A 21,740-nucleotide genomic window follows, 5' to 3' on the forward strand; every position below is an offset into this window, starting at 1 on the left:
ATTCCTGGCGACAGGGAAAACATGCTTTGCCACATGCACAGAGGAAGATACAGATGTTCTGACCTATGTGGAAAAAGATAAACAGAACAAAAATATTCATTTTGAAGCAGATATAATGGTAATTTTATCACTGAGGCCTCTTTGGGGAAAAAATGCAGTATGTGATACATTGCACTTTTGCTCCACTTACGAGTCAGCAGATACAATTAAGACAAGACAGTTGGGAAATTTAATTCAGTTTAATTCATTATATATTTTTCTCTTTCCAGAGAACCATGTGATGTGGTAGAAGATAAGAAACCATGTCTTGTCATTCAATATTTATTAAGCAAACCAAATAGCCTGTTTTGCAGAAAACAAATTTCATTTTGCCTGTCATACTACAACCTAGTGCCAATCTGATCTGTTGTATAGTCTCACTGAACCCAGTGACTTTGAAGTATATTGTGTATACAAATGTCTGGCTGTAAGCAGTCCTATGTATCAGCACGTGTGGAGACCAGCATGAACTTGCCATTCAGAGAAATACAGGGCTGTGAAGAAGGGGAGAGAATTCTGTTACCTTCTCTTCCTTATTTAGGTGCTGCAGAAGGATGTGAAAGTAGTTCAACAAGGCAAATTATACAAGAACAGTTCTTTTGAGTATGTTCTGATGTGTGCAAACATGACATATTTAATTAGTATTACATTCTATCTCTTATAAGAAATCCAAGATTTGAGATGGGATAATTATCTTTTAACAACATACAGCTGCTAAACTTCTCAGGAATATGGTACCCAACACGGGTTCTTAGAGCACGTCACAAATAACCACTTTCACGGCAGAACATTTATAAATGTCACGTCATGGAAGACAAAAGCTACTGTAGAAAAAGGGAAACATTTTTGTTCTTATAGATAAAGCAAGGCCTCAGAACCTCACACCTGTGCAGCAAGCAAATGTGATTAAAGGCAGAACAAACAAGCAAAAATCTTGCATTAAATAGATCATGAATTTGCTTGTGGGTCTGTAACAGATGTGTTACTACGGATGCTTTGTTTATCCAGTTGCAAGACTGTCGAAGAGAATCATTCCAGTGATGCTGCTTATCACGCTTTTAATTCTGCTCAGGCAAAACTGTTAGCTTTGAAAAAGCAATTTTTTTTTGGCCCTACTCTATCTGGCTGCACAGAATTTTCAAAGCACCACAATGTTGTAAAAAATGCCCTTTTAATCAGATTACCCTTGGCGAACGTCCCAAACTCAGGCTGAAGTGCAGTGCTTGTGGTTTCTCAACAGCTTACACTAAGCCTGCACCATGGAAATAATCTACTTTTAAAACCCAGGAAACAAATCGACTGCACTAAGGACATAAGTCGCTGTCATTAGGGAGTGATTAAGCTAAACATTTTTATACACTCTGGTAGCCCAGTTTCATATTGTGTACCTCTGTGCCGAGAGAAAGAATGGCACCCCAAATAACTGCTTGTTTGATTCTGGCACCCCAAAAAGATCTGGTCTTACACAAATTAAACTTAATTTTCCTCTAATAATCACAATAGGAAAAAAGAGGGGGAGAAAGAGAGAGAGAGATTTGCTTTTAATGAATTAGAAAATTCAGTAAAATCAGCTTTACAAGCAATAAATCAACTGAGGATCATGAGTTTGATTAAAGACTGTACACGATATTTTTTGACACACATTAGCCTCTCCTAAAAATCATGTCACCTTATATTAAATTACTGCTACTTGTTTTATACAAACATATTTGCTTTAATACATAATTTATATTGGAAATTCTGTGTGTTTTTGAAGAGGCAGATACCATTTTTAAAATTTACCATTATAATGCCAGGTCTTCAACTTTCTGTGATGTTGCATTTTTCATAGTGGGAAAATACGACACTGAGATATTTAAACAGAAATTATTGTACCTCCCCCAATTTTCCTCTAACAAAATTGCAAAGAAAGGATATGGATCTGACTCTAATCAAATTATCTGGTGTCTGAGACCATCTTGCAATTTCTGTACTTGCAGATCCTAAAGAAGAAAGGATCTAGATGTCAGATCCTGGTGCATGAAGAGCAGAAGGTGTGTTTATGGGAGGGAGGGAGGGTTGTTTTTGTTTTGTGAGTCTGAGCTCAGGTCTGACATAGATGACATGTTCAACTGGTCTAAGGTACAAATCAGGTCTGTTCTTGATCCCTACTTTGGACATTCTGCTGATAGTTCATTTCTAATTTATGAAGCATGTCATTAATCCTCAATATGTCAGCCTTTTTTTGACAATAATTCAGTCTGACAGTTGAAGGATTAATATTTATTAAACACCCCATACTTTAGAAGTCAAAGAAATGCTCAATTCATTTCCACGGCAAAATCTTCCAACTCGTAGAGAGCACTGCCCCCAATCTCTTCATACCCCCTAAAAGCCAAATCAGCCAAATGGACAACACAATAGGAATAGCAGGTGACCAAGAGAAGCATAAGAGAAACAAAACAAAATAAAACAAAATGTAATTACAAGTAATCCTTCAGAAGACTTGGTAGTGGATTCATTTAAGGTATTCCTCTGCCCAAGCATATGTTTTCCGGCTCTTCCTTTCCCTTCCAGCCCTCCCCCTCCCTTCCCCACTCATAAATTATTCATAACCTGATAAATATGCAATTTCAAAAAAGTGCAGACACGGCAGCACTGCATTAAAAAAAAAAAAAAAGGCTTGTGCTTTTCACACAGAAGACCTGAGCTGCACTTAACGGATGACAGATTTTCCAGTATTCAAAAGCTGTATTATATATATGATAGGAGTGAGACAGTATTTCTGGTCTGATTCCTTGCTAGACATGTTGTGAATTGTCTGTGGAAAGCTGTAACATAAAACAAATGGTGTTGTTGGTTTGGTTTGGTTTGGTTTCTTCGTTTCCTTTTCTTTCCTTTTTGAAAGACAATATATGGTGTAAAGCAATGATGTTCCCACTATTTAAAGTTTGGCTCAGTGCATGTTTTCAGGTCATTATAAAACTGGGGAGTCAGTACTGCAGAAGGAGCACAGCCACACATTTCCTCATGTAGCCCGTGCAGAATTTGCAGGTAGAGCACGTGCTGTACGTAATTCTCCAGTGATCCCACTGGGAAGGTCTCCCTCCTCCTAGAGTCCCCCTAAGCAGCGGCCACTTATGGGCCATCGTGTGAACGCTCTTCAGGGGCCAATTTCACAGGCTCTGCAGCAAAGTGCTGTGCCTGCTGCTTACATGCAGGTAAAGCCCACCAGAAGTAAGACGCAGGATGAGGAGCAGAGTACCTCCATTTTGTGGGCTAATTGCTTGATTACCACGCTGAAACAAAATGGAGGAAAGACTTTTTTCTTTCTTTCTTCCTCCTTCTTCTTTCTTTTTTTTTTTTTTTTTTTTTTTTTTTTTTTTTTTCAAAAGGAGCCCTGGGCTGATGTGACAGAAGAGGCAAAGTATCGGGAGAAAAATGGTGCTTAAGGAGCATCAGTCATAAAATCACTAATATGAAATGGAATATGAGAAATATAGATAATGTGTACACATTCCTACAGCTAATAGATGCACAGGACTCACGTACAGTTGATCTTTGGGCTTAGCAACAGTTAGAACATAAAAATGATTTCAACCCATGAAGTGTAACCTTTCAGATGAACATTTAAATTGGAAACACCATGGGTAAGAAATAGACCTCAGCATTTAATTTGGACTGGCTAGTTGGAAGCCTGTATTTACTGTACAATAATTTCAAATTTAATTAAATAACACTGCTGATGCCAGTCACATCAGCACTGTAAAGATGATTAATTGCATGCTTAAATGAAATATAAAGTGCCTTAAAAGTAACATCAATGCAGAGTCCCGTAAGCAGACACCATATGATAGATTTGTGCGCTTTCATGAGCCTACCTGCACCCCTTAGAAGCATGCCATAGTTAAAAAAAACAGGCCCTACATCTAAATGTAGCAATTGAACCAAAACCAGAGCCTTTTATGAGTTTCTATTTTTCCAGGAAAGCCTGATCTACCTTTTTTCCCCCCTCTTGACATGATTTTTTTATTTTACAGGGGAGCTTTCACATGATTTGCATTGTCATCTCATGGGCTGGCTATCGATAGGCAAACAGGGGCTGAGGCACTGTAATGCGGGGCCACGCTGTCACAACAAGGCAGCTGGATGGTTATATATTCCACTTTGTTTCCATTGTATTTCAATCCTCAGAAGCAGCAGGACAAAGGGCCTCACAGAGTTAACCATGGATTGTCACCTTGATTTGTCCAGTCTAGCAGATATGCAGAAATGAATGATATTCTGCCTATAAACAAAACACAGAAACAAATAAACTGGCAAACAGCATTTTCCAGACTGAACTATCTGTAAGAAAAAAAAAAAGAGAGAGAAAAATAAAAAGAAAAAATATTCTGGTGTCTTTGTAGATGCTACATCCTCCATGGAGGAAATAAAACCAGGAAGAATCCTCAGATTAGCACACAGAAAAACCCTTCCCGTGTAACACTGTCTATCGAAAACAGCAGAAGAAAGCTCTCTGACTAAGGGCTGGGTTCTCTTCAACTAATCTGCATCATGTTGGTTTATTTTTCAGGAATGCTATGACAGTGCTTCAAAATGGAAGTTTTTATCATAAATATAAACACTTTGGAGCAGGGACAATTCCCTGTGAATGATAAACTTGTTTGTGGGACTATACCCTTAACATTGTATAGGGATGTGCAGTTATATACATGTGGAATACAGTAAACAAAGCATTTCCAGGAGAAGTACCAAATTAAAACCTTATTTTCTAAAAAAGTAAGACCAGTGAATGCAATTGAATTTCTACTCTTAATATAGCTCTGAATCAAATACAAAGAGTGTCGTATTTAACAATTACTACTTAGAGAGATGAAAAGCAGGCAATTGCGGAGGAAATTCAGTGGTGAAGCAAGAATTATAATGAAAATCCATGACTGCTTTTTTTTTTTTTTTAATTAAAACGGTTTCAAATTTTAACAAAATCATGTACAAAAGAAATAAAAAAAACCAACTTAAAAAAATTAAAGGAATCAGTTGTCTTTTGTCCTCTTTCTGAGTATATAAAAATTCTGGCTTATGCTTCTGATCAGTAAGGCAAATTGAACTGAAAAAAACCAGAGATGACTCAACAGAGCAGAGGTCAGTTTGAAACACCTTAATTTTTTATAGAAGATGAAAACAACCAGCAAGAAACCTCATTGTGGTTTCTGACAACCACGTGTTTATTAACTATATGAAAGACATAATCAAACTCTCATTTTGCTTATAAAACATACCTCACCAGAATGGACAAAATAGTTGCCTTTGAAGAAAAACCATTCAGAAACACGTCATTTATACGTCTTTTTTATTTATGAGATAAGCCTTATCAGAAGATGTGGTATTACATATCACAATAATGTATTCACTTCTGAGCATGCAGTACTTTAAGCAGATATGAAAGACTAAATGCATTTATTATTTTAGCATTGCTATTAGTTTTTAATAGTAGATTGGATGATTTTTGAATTCGTGTATGCATTTCGTTGTTTTACTTTATGTGCACCAATTCTTTTAATAGTGCAAAAACACACACTAAAATATAACATGCCATCATATAATTTTAAGTATCTACTTGAAGCTATATTATGCATCAGAAAAGGAAAAAAATATATAAATCTTACCCACATACTGGAATGCTAATGTGCATCCTTCAAAGGGCTACACATTCAGAGTAAAGGTTTCAGCCCAAATAAAGCCCCTTGTATTATTGTATACATGCAAAAATATGGAAAAAAATGAAAAACTCTTTTTTTCTTTACCAAAATTGTTTAGGAAAACCTAGTCACACCAAAAAACCCATTTATTGTCCAAGGAGAAAATTGCACAGATTTGTCTTTCCTTGGAATTCTATGCAGCCAACCGTAATAGCTCTTTGACAGTTCACCTGACTGCAGCAGAAATGGGAATGTGATGGTTACAGTGGATGACAGAAAGGGGCCATTTGAAGTGCTATTATGCAGTTTACATGAGAAGATTTCCACAGATTTTGGTTTTATTTAGTTATGTTATGTACATTTTTTTGCCTTTTTTTTCTTCTTCCTTTTTTCTTTCCCCTTTACGTAGATGCGTACACCTTACAACAATAAAGAGCACATTCTTTTCTGAACCTGCCATATAGAAAAGAAGACCTTAAAATTTCATAAGTATTTCCAAACTGGCTAGGGAGAGTCACTGTGCTTCACTACTAAAAATGGAAATGTTCTGTTCTCTCTTGCCCTGACCACATTTTAAAAGACTGTTATGTATGTTTTATTTCACCCAGTTTACCCAGCAATTTTAGACAGACTAATATAAACCAGGTATTGTATGTTCATACTTAAGCAGAAGCATTAGTGGAAGAATAATTTTTTCAATATGCACATTTGTGGGATGATTGGAAAGCTTTTGAATGTTAAGAATTGAAAAGGATATCCTGTAAACTCTGCACCCTGAAAAAATAATCTTTGAGCACCTTGCTGGAAGGATCCAAATCTGCAAGCTCTCGTTAGGATAAATGGTCTGACTGAAGCAAATAAGTCTTCTCGGAAGAGTAAAGCCTACTCACATGAGTCAGCACTTACAGCACCAAGCCGTGCCATTTAAGCATTTTATGGAAAGAATCGAGGTGGTTTTGCTTTGTGGGATTGCTGTGCTGTACAGGTCTCTCCGTTCAGGAACAGATGAGCCTAAACCAATGAACAAATACATATGGTCCTTTTTGTATCCAGATACCTACAGAAAAGCGTGATGGTGACATGCTGGTTGTTTTACGCTGAAACGTTTAAAAGAAAAAACACCTTCTCTGTGTAAGAAGATGAAAGGGTAAAAGTGATAATGACTGAGCTACACTGTCCTAACTTACTCTGCATTTGCATGTGATTTATAATTTTATAAAGGGGAGAATACAAGCAACTGTACCTTTGATATATTGTTAAGCAGACCTTCTATGTTTCTATTTTCTGCATAGGGTCAAGACTGTTGACATGGGATTAATCAGCTGCTTCTCCTAAGCCATGAGTCAGGACAAATTGTTGTCGGTTTCATACAGTAAAATTGCTTGAAAATAGAATTAAACATAGAAAGTGCAGAACTATGTGAAACCCAGAAGAAGTTACAGACAGTAATTGCAACACTGGTATAATGACAGATCCTTTCTGCTTTTGCATTTTGAGGGATTCCAACAGTAATTACAAAAAACAATGCTTAATTTTTCTGCCACTTTCTGAAAATGCAATGATTCTTTGAAGCATATTTTTCTCTCAGAGCATGATATTTGATTGAAATGTAAAAATTTTGCATCTCTTTCCATAAGCACATTTCTTCCTATGTGCATTTTGTCCAATTTACAAGCAAAAAAAGATTCAGTTATCTTCTGCATATCTTCTAGAGAACATACACCTACACATAAATGTAGCCTGCCACCTGCATTGTTGTTAGCTTATTTGTCAGCCTGTAGCATGATAGGATTTGAGAATATTGGGTGCAAAGTGTCTTCAGGAAGAGGGAGAGAAATCATTCACCATTAGAGATAAGTATGACAAGCTCCCTTTTACACTAGGATACCCTTGTATTAAACAGAATGGCGGGGTGCCTGAGTGAGATAGCATCTATTACCAATGATGACATGAAAATGGACACTTATTAATCACTGTTTTGAAAATAATTATCCATAGTTTTATAAATGCTGTAACTAAGGCTGGATTTCTTCCCTAGGTGTTCCCTAATAGTCAAAATACCGCTTTCTCATTACAGTTAGAAGTTAAATTATTTGGTAAAGCAGGTGTTAAGAGTGTGCAGCAAATATGCACGTTAGTAATGATTAGGATGTTAATATAAAACGGACATTGTATAGTTATTTTGAAAATAAACAGCTCATAGGTGTTCAAAATAGGTCATTCTTATTCAAAAACAAACTCTTTCTGTGATATTTCATAAGTATTTTTTGTAAGATCCAATATCACATAAAATTGTTCAAATTTTTACCTACAGAATGGGATTTCTGTGGGTCACAAACAATATATTCTGTTATACAGGATATTTCACTGAGAGGGATGTAAAACAAAGATTATGGAAGGAAAAGATTTGGAGGACTTTTGCCAGTGAAAGTACTTTTGCTGATAAACAGCTTTTATGTGTTTTGTGTTTTATTTGTTCTCAGCACAATTCATTATAGAGGTTAAGCCTCTCTCAGATTTGCAATCAAACCATTGTATTAATATAAAAAACTTCCATAAACAGCTCAGACAATGTAATGTCCTATATTCAAGTACTTCACATGCAAAAAGCATATCAAAACATTATTTTGCCTCTAGTACTAATTATGTGTATATTTTTTATTATATATATTTGCATACATAGTGCTATATGAACACTACAGAAATATTTTATTTAAGGGACTCATTTTGAAAATATCCACTATCTTTACTAGGTATGGACATACAGCTTTCTTTTATGAACATTTTTTATTTAAATTTAAAGTTAAGTTTTGAAGAAGTAGTTCTAGTGGTAGGATAACCATTTAGTATTTCAAAGGAAATGACGACATGGCATTATGAAAAAAATCAATTCATGTTCAGAAAATACACATGCATAGATGCATGAGAATGGCTACAGTGTTTTAAACCTTTTTTCAAAAGCAACCATATGAACCCAAGTTCCAGTAATTTTACTTCTTGTGCAGCACCTTATACCACGTGATGGCTAAATTTTATTTTATAAAGTTACTTTAAGTTCTAATTGGCTATAAAAATAAACTGACATTTTAATTAAAAGAATGCAGGAGCTAATGCCAGACTGACAACATGCAATCATGTTGCTGCTTTATTCCAAGCTGTATCCCAAAACCAAGTCATTCTAGATGGAAAAAAGGCCGTTTAAAAAAGTCAATAAAGAAACACAGGAATATTGTCTGGATTTAGAATAATAATTGCATATATATGTCTAGGAAATGTATGCATTTTTGATTTAAATAAGATTTTGGAGGAAACAGTCATTTTACTAATAATGAAAAAAATTAATATGTCAACAATTGTTTGCTCGGTGTAGGTATAAATGATGTTTACCACAAGCACCAGTAAATGTTTCAACAATGATTTATAAGTATGCCTAATAAAAATGTTATGTTTTTTCCGTTCTAGCAGACAGTTAAATATTTTACAAATATAATTCATAGTAATGTATTGGTTTATTTTGAATACCTTTTTTTTCCCCCAGATTTTTTTCACTTAATAAAAATGCCTCCTCTTCTAAGAATACTTTAAATTAAAGCAGGTAGTTTATTTTTGTTGTTGTTGCTGAAGTAGGTTATTCTTCTTTCTCCCCTAATACTAATTTGGTAACTTAAGCAGCTCTTGAACATTTGCAGTATATGCTATTAAGGATTAAGCTTTAAATTTATTTGTATAGGTAAAGAACCTGGTATTGCTCAGGTCAAGTGGTTTCAGCATGAACAATAAAGCAATATATTTAAAGAGGTGTTAGTGTCTCCTTTCTGAATCCCTTTTTTATTTCAAAGTTCAAATATAGTTATAAATCACATTACCCAATGCATACAAATGATCTGAATTACAAAACAGGCTGGAATATCTGCATCTTCTGTTTAACCTGCAAAGGTGACTCATACAATGGAATGGGAATATGGATACTATACTTATGTATAAACTTTGACTAACTGGTTTTAAAGCTAAGTGTTTCATGGAGGAATGAAGAATGTGTCTGAGATACCAGCAGGATTAGCTTTCCATATGGCAACTAATCCACTAACATCTCTTCCAAATTTCTCACCTGATTTATACAGAACAGACTATTCAAAAGGATATACCACCTCCACACTTCTCTATCAAATTGTCCTTTTTTGTTTAAGAGAGAGAAAGTGCTTCTCTGTTTAAGTATAATTAGAAGTATAATTAGGAAAAAGTACCTGTTTTAGAAAGGTTATGATCAGCACAACTTATTTAAGCAACCATTTTCCTTTGTGCATAGTTTGTGCCCACCTCTGTCCAGAGAAACATCTCCTTAAAAACAGGTCTACAAACATTGATGCCCCAAGGCAGTGGACATAGCCAGAAGGTTACCCTGTTCCAAAAACTGCACTGCCAGGAGGGTGCCCCGTTTGGATGCTCTCTGGACATATGCAAATCTCCCATGGGCAACAAAGGCACCCTTTTTCTGCAGGCACCTACTGTATGTGTTGGAAGATGAGATCTGGAGGGCATTCTGTGGTGGTGACCACTTTTCGAAATGTATGTTCTCTACATGAAAGACTAAAAACAAAAGTGTGTCCCCACTTCACCCGTGACATTTTTTTTTTTTAATGCATTCAAATTGTGATTTTTGATACATGATACATGACACTTCTTATGTGAAAATCAGAGGGAAACCCAGACATTTTGATGCCAGCTGCTGCGCAGAAGACAGCTACTCATCTTTGGAAACTAATACTTTCCCGCTGAAAGACTGGTCCAGTTGCAGGGAAGATTGTGATCACTTGACTATTGGGCAAAATAAAAGCACTTTAAGATTTAAGCACCCCTCAAATATGATAGAGTTGTGTAGCAAGTACTTAGCCTGACTCTGGTACTAAAGGACCATCTCTGCCTGCTTCTGGCTCTTGCTTCCATTGCCTCCTGGAGAGCAGCAAAATTAAGTTCTGGCGGGCAATGGCCTAGAGACTGCTCAACACTGCTAACTTCCCGTTTGTCAGTATCAAACACTGCCCTGTCATTTTGAAAATATTTGTTCTCTTATTGGCCTGCAATGATCTGCCATCATACCCCACATTGCAGCATGTGGGACTGGAAACTACCTGAAGTAGCCTTGCAGAGCCCTGTTAGAGATGCTCCTTGGCCATGAACCCCCTACTGCCTTTTGAGGTCAGCGAGAGCATCTGGTGGGTGCTCTCTGTTGCCTTGTGGGCATCAAGGGCAGGAGGAGGGCTGCTAGGGACCCTGCAATGCTGAGCACGTGGCTCGGGGGCTGCCTCCACCTCTTTCAGCCTGATACCTCTCCTTGCCATTATGTGCAGATCCTGCTGTGCCCAAACTGGAAAGAGCCAGCTCTCACACCCTGTCTGCCTGATAATGAGGTTTTTAGTAGAGCAACAGAAAGGAAAGCCCTTTTCTTTCTGAAATGGTAGTAAAAAAAAAGAGGAGTGGGATCGAGCTTCATAGGAAGAAGATACAGTAGGAAATCTGCTTTGCATCCAAAATTCTCCCATATTAGGCCCAAACAAGGTGATACTACAAGTGTATGCCACAAAAGCAATCAAACAGCAGGGAAGGAAACACTCTCAAGGCTGCTTCCATAACAAATTTTGCATGAACTTCACAGCCTTTTCATAGCCAAGAAAATTAGGAGGCCGGGTAGTGTCCTGTGTGTGACTTTGCAGAGGCATAAACTCCTGCAATCTGTATGTAGATGTGCCTTTAGGTGCAAGTGTGTGTGTGTGTGTGTGTGTGTATATGTGTGTGTGGGTATGTGAGGGAGAGTCAGGTCAAGCTCTTGTTTATGACTTGTGAGAGACAGAAACAAGTGTATTTACTTGCAAGTCTGTAAAGGACATCAGTGGAAACAGGATTAGGCCTGTAATATTATTCCTTGGCCAAGACTTACTCTAGAGAAGGTCACTTAGGTGAAAAGTATGTGAAATTGTTATGACAGCTTTTTTAGTGTTAATTTGATAAAAGAGATATGGTGCAAATAAAATGGTACACACTGTAAAAGACTCCCAAGCTGACTGAAAGTCCTTTAGTATCAACCTGAGACTCTCTCAAACACTGAAGACCAAATAATTTTAAATTATTCTTAGAAAGGAACATGTTTTTATTTTGATGAGAATTTTGTGAGCTTTTGAAGGAAGTGCCTGTGTATTCCAACTGCCTGATACTGCTCCACTATTTAAATCTTGAAATGTCATACCTATTCAGAGTCTGGTAGGATTTACCCATGTTCTGCAACAAAAGCACAGCTCAATTCTGATGTCTGAAAAATTATTTTCTGCTCATATAATTTAACACTGACTTCTGTTACTGAGAGAGAGAACAAAGGAATATGCTGGGGAGAGTGGGACTGTGAAGCACTTCTAAAATTGCCCTGAGATGTACCACTACTCCCTCCATGCCCCACTTTTTGGATGTTGAATTTGGTATAATTTTCTAAGGGAACTTAATTTCAGAGGTAAGTGCTCTGCCCTCTTGCTGGGAGTCACATCCAGCTACAACCTCAAACCCAAAATGAGGGCATTTTAAGTTGCTAAATATTTCTGAATATCTCACAAATCTGAGTTTGTTCTTGCTTTCAGCAAATAATTCTGCAGTAAATCAGGTGTTCTCAACTGTATATAAACACTCATTTCTGTATTTTAATACACTGAAACCATCAATACATATAACAAATACAGGCTTACCCAAAGATTCAATTGTATTGCTGTAGTTTTCCTTTTCATATCACAGAACGTTGGAGTTCTTTACTATGAAATCTTCACACAATATTCTTTAAAGTATAGTATATCAATGCTTTAAAAACGACATTTAAAAAATGAAAGATTTTGCCTATTTTGTTCAAATGAATATGCCCTAAGTTATGCTTCTCAGTTGTCCCAATTTATTTTAATATGAAAAAATCTAATCTCTGCTTGTAAAGCAGATTATGCATGTATTAAATTCTTTAAAATTAGAATATACTTAATGCCACATTAGTTCCAGGCATGCAAAGCAGGAGAAAGAATTATACACCTAAACAACAAGAATGGTTTTTAAGCTTAAGTTTCTACTTTGCTCCGATTCTCATTTGGTAAAATAAAATTATGTACAATCTACCATTTAATGAAATGCACTGATGAATTAATTTTTTTCCAAATAAATCACAAAAGAAAAGATTTAAAACAGCAAATATTTTTAATTGAGAAAAAAGCAAGGCCAATGCTTTGTCTCAGCTGTCTATAAAATTTGTACATCCTGCTCCTTTTCCCTTCCTCATTCTCTCTTGCCTCCAGCTGGTAAGGTAAATTCCTTTTCGCACTTCTAAGCATGCATTCTGGTTATGGTCTCAGAATAATGCTGCTGACTTCCCTCTATGTAGGAAGAGGTCAGAGCTCATTTGGACTAGGGCCTAAAACATATGAGAACTGCAGGCCCTTTGGTCCTCAAGGTCCATGACTACAAGTTCATTTATGGCAGCTTGCCAACAGTCATTGTGCTTTGAGGTTGTTGCTCCTTCTTTTCTGTCGTACCATCAGAGGACTACTGCCTCCACAGCTGCAAGTGTGTCATCTGCCGCAGGCATTGTTTTTCCTGTTAAATCCTCCGCAAATCTTGTTTCCTTAGGACCTGGAATATGGTAGTTTTGTTTCCCTCAGTTACTGTTCTTGCTATCCGAAGACAACAAAAGTTTGTGATCACTAACTGCTGTGGGGATGGGTACATAAACTCTTAAATCATAAATACAAAAAAAAGAAAAAAGAAAAAAGAAAAAAGAAAAAAGAAGGAAAATGCAATGGAACTATCATTCATTCATCAGAAAGGGGATCTACTGCCTTAACAGCTCTCACAGGCCATGGAAGAGACAATGGATGAGGCTCAATTGACCAAGTTGAAAGGAAAGAAAGAGGAAACAGAGCACCATACAGAAAAAAAAAAGGCTAAACTCAGGCGCACAGTGTAAACACTCCACCTGTGCTGCCCATCCAATACGTGCAGCTGTGATTGGATGAAGTGCTGCACGTTGAGTAAATGTCAGTGGCTGTAGCAATTTTAGCTCACGTAAATGTTTAAAGGAATTTACTGCTGAGTGCACTGAGGTTTACACTTTGCCTGGAGAAGCAGAGAAAGGAGATGGCATCTGCTCTTCTATTTTACAGTGAAGAGGTCTTGATGTATTAGAAGAGATTTGGCTTCAGAGAGGACAGCCTTGCCCTTCAGGCAGAGCTCCTCCTGACCCCAGTGGAGACGCAATTTGATCCACTCACCAAGGTCTGTTTTATGGGATAACACTGGAAAAGTTCTTCCCATTACCCTTGCTGGAGTGGTGAGGTTGTGGCCTTTTCTTTATAATTGATGCAGTGCCAGGATTTTAAAGCACAAACTAAAGAATAGGATATAGTAAACAGACAACTCATCCTGAAGGGAAAACAGAAAGCTTTCTTGAGTGTTTGTTGTGTTATCCCTTATTTTAAATTCTGTTTATGTTGCTAAAATTTGCATATATTCTTTTTAATGAATACTACTCAGCTGAGAGACAGTGAAAGATGTAGAATGTGATGCTTGTTAATACCAGTTCATTAAATTAAGACAGACCTGATTTGCAACAAAACCCTATGTTCTTGAATTTCATAGACAGCCTATGAAATAATTTTCACCGGACCCCTCAAATTATTGGATTGTGTCTATCTATTTAGCTGAAGTACTTGGGCAGCCTTCACTGTCAGGATGCTTAGGTATCTCATGGTCTGCTAATAGATTTAGTTGCATAATGTCTCATTCATCAGATTTCTCTGTCAGCTGCCTCAGCCCTCAGTGCCTTTGGCAGGATTCAGCATGGTGCTTTTTCAGGTTGGCTTTTTTTGCTGCTAAGGTAGGAACTCTGTGTCCATGCCCGAGCTACTGCCCTGCATCAGCTACAAGTGTCTGCTTCTCCACAAACATCATTTACTAAACTCCATGGTGAACACCATGGCAAGAAGGTGAGTATTTTATGTTTGTATGTTATCTTCTATGCCAAAGCCTACAATTATACATTCCCATAAGACTTGGTCCCCTGAGTCATGAGCTTCAATAGGCACTGAGAGAGGAAGCCAGGACTAAGGTGTCAGGGCTGGTCAGAGGGACATCTCTAGATACTTCAGAGCATCATTCATACTCCACCTGAAAAAAGCACTAAACCTTAACTTTGGCATGAATAAGAAGCATTGGCAAAAAGTGAGACACTTATTTTTAATAACTTGCTTCATTTATAACCTTTCCCTGGATAAAACATATCTGTCTACCTTTAAATAAGTTGGCAGCCTGGGATCTTCCATATTTTAATGCTGGATATTTGCAGGACCAAGACAGAAATAGAAACACACCATTCACTTGTGAATGTCCCACCAAGTTTTTCTTTGGTGTTTTAAATCCTTCTTTTGATTATTGCACCTGATTACACCTATGGATCAAACTATCTAGTACAAAAAAGTTCTCCATCTGGAACTTTATGTACTGTGTAACCCAATTAACTAATAATGCTCTTCACCATGTAGAGTTAGAACTGGTTTTTCTGCCCTGCTACTCAAAGCCCTCTTTCCGTGACCATCATCTCTCTTGATAGGCACCTTTTGCAGTAACAGCCAATCAGTGCAAGAGACTTACGCTTACCAGCAATAAAACTTTAACAGAAGCTGAGCTGTAAGGATGGGGATTCTCCTGCATTTTGGACAAGATTGGCTAAAAATCTCACCTTGTTCAAAAATTGTCTTTGAGGGTTCCCAAAATGTTTATCACAAGACACCCAAACACACTTCCCTCTCAGCAGACAGGAGATAAATGTGTACCATGATCCTCGAAGGTCCCTTCCAACTCAGGATATTCTATGAACCTGAACTTTCTAAATCAAAGTTCCCTAAGATGTGGAAATTGATGCCTACACTAAAATAATCTGTATGTTTTCAATCATAGCACTTCAAACAGATATTCTATAATAAAAGACAAACAAAAACAATTTTCTCAAGTGGTAATTATAATAATTTTTTCTTTCATCACAACTTATGAAATTTTCATCTAGAAATTAACCAGTCACCTGAATTAAACAGGCACAAACCCCTGGCTTCCTATTTCACTTCATGAAATTAAATGTCTGCACTCTGCCCTATCCATCCTGAAGAAATTGAAGGTGAGACTCACCTTTATTTATATATGTTTTCAATAAACCCATTCAGACATATAAACATTAGAAACATTCTATTCTGAAAGCTGAGGATATCCAGTTTTATACCTGTAGTGTCACCAGAGGCCAGTTCTACCTTTGGACTGTACCACCCTATGTGCCCATCCCTAAAGTGTAAAACAAAATAATGCTGCAGTATAAGACGGAACAATAAATTCAGTCATTCTTTAGGAAAAATAGTTTGAAACAGAGCTAGATGCAATATGTCTTTCTAATTACTAGCACAAACAAAGAATATTGCTGGATTCCATTAGTGCAAACTGATTTGTAACTTGCATTTCATGCATCAGAAAAAAAAAAATCTCTGATATAATAGCTATTTCCTCTCATTACTGCTACAAAATCATAAAAAACTCAGTAATATGGTACAGTATGGCAAGATGAGGATCTACAAATTAGTCCTTATATCAGCTATTTTTCTAATTTCTACGTATTTCTTTGTGTGCTTTCATATTTCATATGGTTCCAGGCAAACACCTATACATAGCCATAAATCTTCTCCTAACCCAGATTCTAGAATGGCACTGGGGAATCCAGCCTTTTGCTGAGTCAACATCTGTACCAATATCCCAGAACAACATTGCAATTTAATTCTAGTTATTTTTTAAACCTTATCACCTCACAAATTTATATAACATCAATGAATTACAAACATCAAGGGAAAAAAAAGTAAAAATCATGCCATCTGTGGACATAACAGAGGAAGCAACAATGGACTTCTATGAAAGCAAAATGGAAATGTCTCAATGCTGTTCTGTAGTACAGTCATTGTTTTAAGAAGGGAAAATCTTGGTAGGATATCTTTGCTTAGATCTGGGTCAGCAAGGACATAAACCTGCTGAATTCAATGGGCTATTCAAAAGCACACTGTCACTTCCCTAAGATATGTTTGCAAACCAAAGCCATATGTAGTGGTAGGTAGTGTAGGTAGCGTACTTAAAATTGTCAGGGTGACTTAAAGCCTCACAGCCTTTTGACAATGCCAAACCCTCAGGAAAAAAAAAAGAAAAGCTCCAATTGTCAAAACATTCAGTTTTGATCCCCTGAAGTCTTCAGCCCCAAAGTAGAAGCTTCTGTTCCTATTTGGAGATGAGGGAAAGTTAAACACTTTGGGAAAAACAGTGCAATAAGAGCTCACTTGAGGTGGCAAGAACTAGATAACACTGATGGAGGAAAGCTTGGGCACCTACCTCTACTCAGATGGGTAATTCCTCTGCTCTGTGCTGGGTCCGTAGCAGTGCATGCTCTTCTGAAGATATTTTATCACAGTTTTTCCATTGCTGAAAAGCCAGAGAGAAAAAGGCTTACCGTGAAACATCAAAACCCACCAAGTTAAAGCAAATTTCAACAGAAAAAAATGTGAGCTTGGGATCTCTCTTCTACTTCTTTGAGAACAAGGTCTTGCACATGGATCTGTTAAGTTCCTGAAGTACTTTCCCAGTGATGGTCTTTTGGGGTGTTGTACATGAACAGAGCTACAAAATTTCTGGCTTGCTACACCTTGGATGCAGACTCTGCTTCACCTTCACACCTCTCAAACATAATCCAGCACAATAAGAGTAAACTGACTCAGAACAGTGACTCTGCTCTTAAGACCAAGTGTTCTATGTAGTTTACTTTCTGTGGCAGCACGGAGGTTCCTTGCTACAGACTTACTAATAAAAACAAAAATGGGTTTTGAGCAGCAGTTTTGTGGATGTGCACTAAATGATGGGCTTAGGCACCTGAAAAAATACCCTTTTTGGAGATCAGTACTAATTTCCTTGTGCTAATTACACACACACAAAAAAAAGTCTGGATTTCTTTTGCTGTGATTCTTCCTCTGATTTCAGGGAAAAAAATAACTATCATCTGATGCATTATATTTAAATACCCTTTGCATGAGATGAATATAAAATGAATAAAATAACCCAACTCTGAACTCAGTCTTGTTGTCATGCTGCGTGACACACACCTTTGCTACCTTCCCTCTCACAAGAAATGGAACAGATTTCTATCTTTATTTCTGATCTTTTAACTCTGTTAATAGAGTTTTTAAAGCAACTGCATGGATCTGGACCTTTCAACACATTAAGGAATAAATCAGATGAAGTACTAATATGTTGGGTTGTTCTATGTCTCTTAAACAAGAGAGGTTAACATTGAATTCCTTGTAACTTAAATACAAACATGGGTACTGATGAGCATTACCCATGTAAGGACAAGAGGCTGTTCTTAATGGAAGAAGCAGTGCAAAATATCTTTTGTCACTTGCATTGGAAAGCATTGACATTGTAGCTTGATGGGAACATGATAAATGACAATCCACATTCACCTTATGATCTCAGAAGTAGAATGTCTATACACACGCACACACACACACATTTTTAACTAGTCTGCTAAGGACCTGAACTCTAGGTAATCCCTGAGGACCACTGCATGATTACTTGGTTTAGACTAGCTTGTAGCATTTAGGACCTACCTCTCTTCTACCTTTCCTGGCTGAAGCAGACACATATAAAAGAGAATAATAATAAAATATAAAAAAATATATACGCATTTTAAACACCAGGGTGAATGCCACCTTCACCTCCTGGCCAATGTCATGTTTTCAATGGCATTTCCTATCATTTCACTAAGGACTAATTCTGGTCTTATACATTTATATAGTGTCAAAGTCCCAAATGTTTATATATACTTCTTGCAGTATACATTTCTATCCACAATGGAACAAAGTGAATTACTGTAGTCAGCATGTGCATTCACTTCTAGTGAGTGCTCCTCCATGCCCTTTACCCAGTCGCAACCAGCCTGCTTACCCAATACCCATGGCTGTATGTAGTACTGGAGCACCCTTCTCAAGTTAAAACGATGCCAGTCCTACCTGTCCCATTACCTTTCCTCTTCTGCTCAGTGCTGCAAGTGAGCCCCCATTAGGTATGCAACGTGCATTACCTATTTTAATACACTGTGTATCATTTCAGTATTTACTACTTTTTAAATGCATGTAGATGCAAAGATAAACAATAAAAGAGGCTGACTGCTGTCAAGTGAAAACGATGAGTGCTACTTGGTGAAAGAGGGATGAGGAGATGAGTGACGCTGAACAGGAAACCTTTAGCCAACTTTCCAGTATTAATAGCTTGCTTGTTCCTTGCACCCACACATTTTAAAGAGTGGCTTGAGAATATAGGTCCCCTCATTTTATCTGTTAAGAAACTAAAGTGCAGAGAGAGAAGGAGCTTTTCCCAAAACGAATCTGTTCAGGACTCTCCCTATCATTCAAGGTTGAGAAGCCACTGTGAGAAGTCATTAAGGATAGCTAAAATATTAACCAATGTTACCTTAGACAGCGGAATATACTTAACTTGTCTGGTTTTGGCTGGGGCAGAGTTAATATTCCTAATAGCAGCCAGTATGGGGCTGTGCTTTGCACTTGTGTTGAAAACAGTGTTGGGAACTCAGGAATGATTTGGTTATTGCTGAGCTGTGCTTACACAGCATCAAGGCCCTTTTTGCTTCTCATCACACCCCACCAGCGAGATTGGTGCTCACAGATATTCCAATTGTAGTTTTGGATATATCTTCTTAAGGGAGACACATTCCTCTCCACAGCTCCCAGGTATGATCCATTGACTGGTCCTGGTCGGTATTAAGGATCATAGTCAGAAATGTAACATGGCTTCTTTCTGGTCCTTGTGTCTGTGTTTCTTGCCATGGAAACCAGAACCTGGGGAAAGACAGAAAGATGACTTGTTCATTCCTGGATCTTGCTCTAACATGTACTTGGACTCACAAATTAGAACGTACTCTGAGGATTTGCAGTTTAAATACACCACTAGTGAACATGAGAAGCTTTAAAAGAGCACAGTTGTGTCTTGACTTAAGAGTTTCACAAACTGTTTCCTAGCCTGAACTAGCAAAAAGCCGTGGGCTCCAGACACGTGTTGTCCCTTGGCTCTTCTCCCCACAAGTTGTCCCCATGTGAAGCTGCCTTCTCCTGGGCTGCTGGGGCAGAAGAACTGGGGGTACAAAGTGCAGCAAAAATGTACCATGGAGGTTGGGCCCTGCAGGCAATGATTCCTTTGACACATTTTGAAGGCCCTTGACATGCTGAACGTAAATCTGTATCTCCAAAGGTGTGGTTCCTGTTGGAAGGTTTACAGCAGTTTTAAGTCCCCTTGGCAAAATGCTTCTAAAACAATCGACAAAAACTTCTTAAAATAAGCAAAATTGAGACAACTGTCCTCCTGTGAGTTTTCTTTATGGGCAATCTTTGTGAGGTTTTCTGTTTTATTAATTTTTATCTTTGGTGATACTGTACCTTACAAAAAGCTGGAGAAGTAAAGAAAGGAGTAAATACCTGCAATTTTTATCCCACTGCTTAGATTAATTTCTCACAGCCCAACTATTTCATTTCAGCAGACTCAGTTCAGTTCTAACAAAAATACAGCATTTTTTATTAGAGAGCTTTTATTCCTTACAACAGTTGATTTTTGAATTCCTTTTTTGTAACAATAATATGGCATGTTTTGCTGGTTTGCACATCTGAGAGCTCTCTCTCCATATAAAAAACAGTTGCCTGTTTGTACATATAGGTGTGCATGTATGTACATAAATTAGAAAGCTGCAGCTCTGGATAACAGCTTTATGTGCACTTGGATTACCAGATCTAAATCTTTTACATATAAATATCATGTGGGCATTGTCATATTAAATATTTCATGCATTCTGGAAACAGATAGTGCTAAAACGAATAGTATATAAAGACAAATATGTCAAGTTACAGTTTAAAAATAAAGTCATTACTTTTTATCATTAGACACGGTTACTTTGCCTCTCAAAGCAGTATGTCACACTTGTATTTTCAAAACTGGCTTTATCCTTGTCATAGGGTTATTAAGAAAAAGGAAATAAAAGTGCATGATTACTATCCAGAGATTTTATCCACACCTGCATTCTTAAACCAAAATGGGTTCTATTTTTCAAACACATCTCTCTAATGCAATTCCCAATTCTGAATTTAATAAAAATGAAAGGAAGCATTTTATTTTCAGCTTTGAATAACTGTGTCTTTAAACAACATTAAAAAATTTTAACTAAGCAAGATACATACATAATTATTTTAAAAACACAGACTATCCTGTGGCCACAAAAGGAACACATTTTCCCATGGCACATCAGAATAAATTTTTTTTAATTAATTCATAATCAGTATAACATTCCTGTCTAAAAGAAGTTGGCAAATTTTTGTTTATCGTTTCAACAAAGAGGGCATGTTGTTTTCATCAAAGGCTCCTCAACACGTAGAACCAGACAGTACAGCAGATGCTACTGCGTCTTCATATTGAATTTATATTTTGAAATAAAAGATGAACTTTGGTTACACATTCTTTTCTGTCAGAAATCACCCCTAAGCTCTTCCTCCGAGCCTCCCCTTCCCAGTCCTCATAGTGAGGGAGCGGTGCTCACTGCGGGCCTGTCCCAGTTAGCACTTGCTACTCGATATGCATATGAGTCACCGCCTAAAGTAGCTCGTTTTAGTGTTAGGAACTGGTACTACAGGCCATTTAAAAGAGAGAATTATGCTACGACCTGTTGGGGTTTGTCCCCCCTGCCATGGAGCCCTGGGAGAGGGGCCCTGAGGGGACACACGGGGTTTCCCTGCCCCTGCTCAGCCTCGTTCCCATTGGTTGGTTTGTGTTCCCTGCGCGGGCAGAAGGACCCTTGGTCCCGTGACTGGAACAGTTCCTCGGCAGAGCCCCGGCCATGCGGGTGGGGAAATAAACATCTCTGAAACA

At 37.5% G+C, this 21,740-nt stretch overlaps 1 long non-coding RNA gene across 1 annotated transcript in view; it reads right to left on the reverse strand.

The window, feature by feature from the left end:
• Positions 1–19,666, reverse strand: part of LOC108449876 — a 31,145-nt gene extending 11,479 nt beyond the window's left edge. Inside the window, exons 1-2 of the long non-coding RNA XR_001866170.1 lie at positions 19,308–19,666; positions 17,151–17,240 (exon numbers count right to left, since the gene is read on the reverse strand). This is a non-coding gene — a long non-coding RNA (uncharacterized LOC108449876). The remainder of the gene's footprint in view (positions 1–17,150; positions 17,241–19,307) is intronic.
• Between the last annotated feature and the right edge of the window lie 2,074 nt (positions 19,667–21,740).

The sequence above is a fragment of the Corvus brachyrhynchos genome, unplaced genomic scaffold, assembly GCF_000691975.1.
Source record: "Corvus brachyrhynchos isolate BGI_N302 unplaced genomic scaffold, ASM69197v1 scaffold230, whole genome shotgun sequence".
In the NCBI taxonomy this organism is placed as follows: Eukaryota; Metazoa; Chordata; class Aves; order Passeriformes; family Corvidae; genus Corvus; species Corvus brachyrhynchos.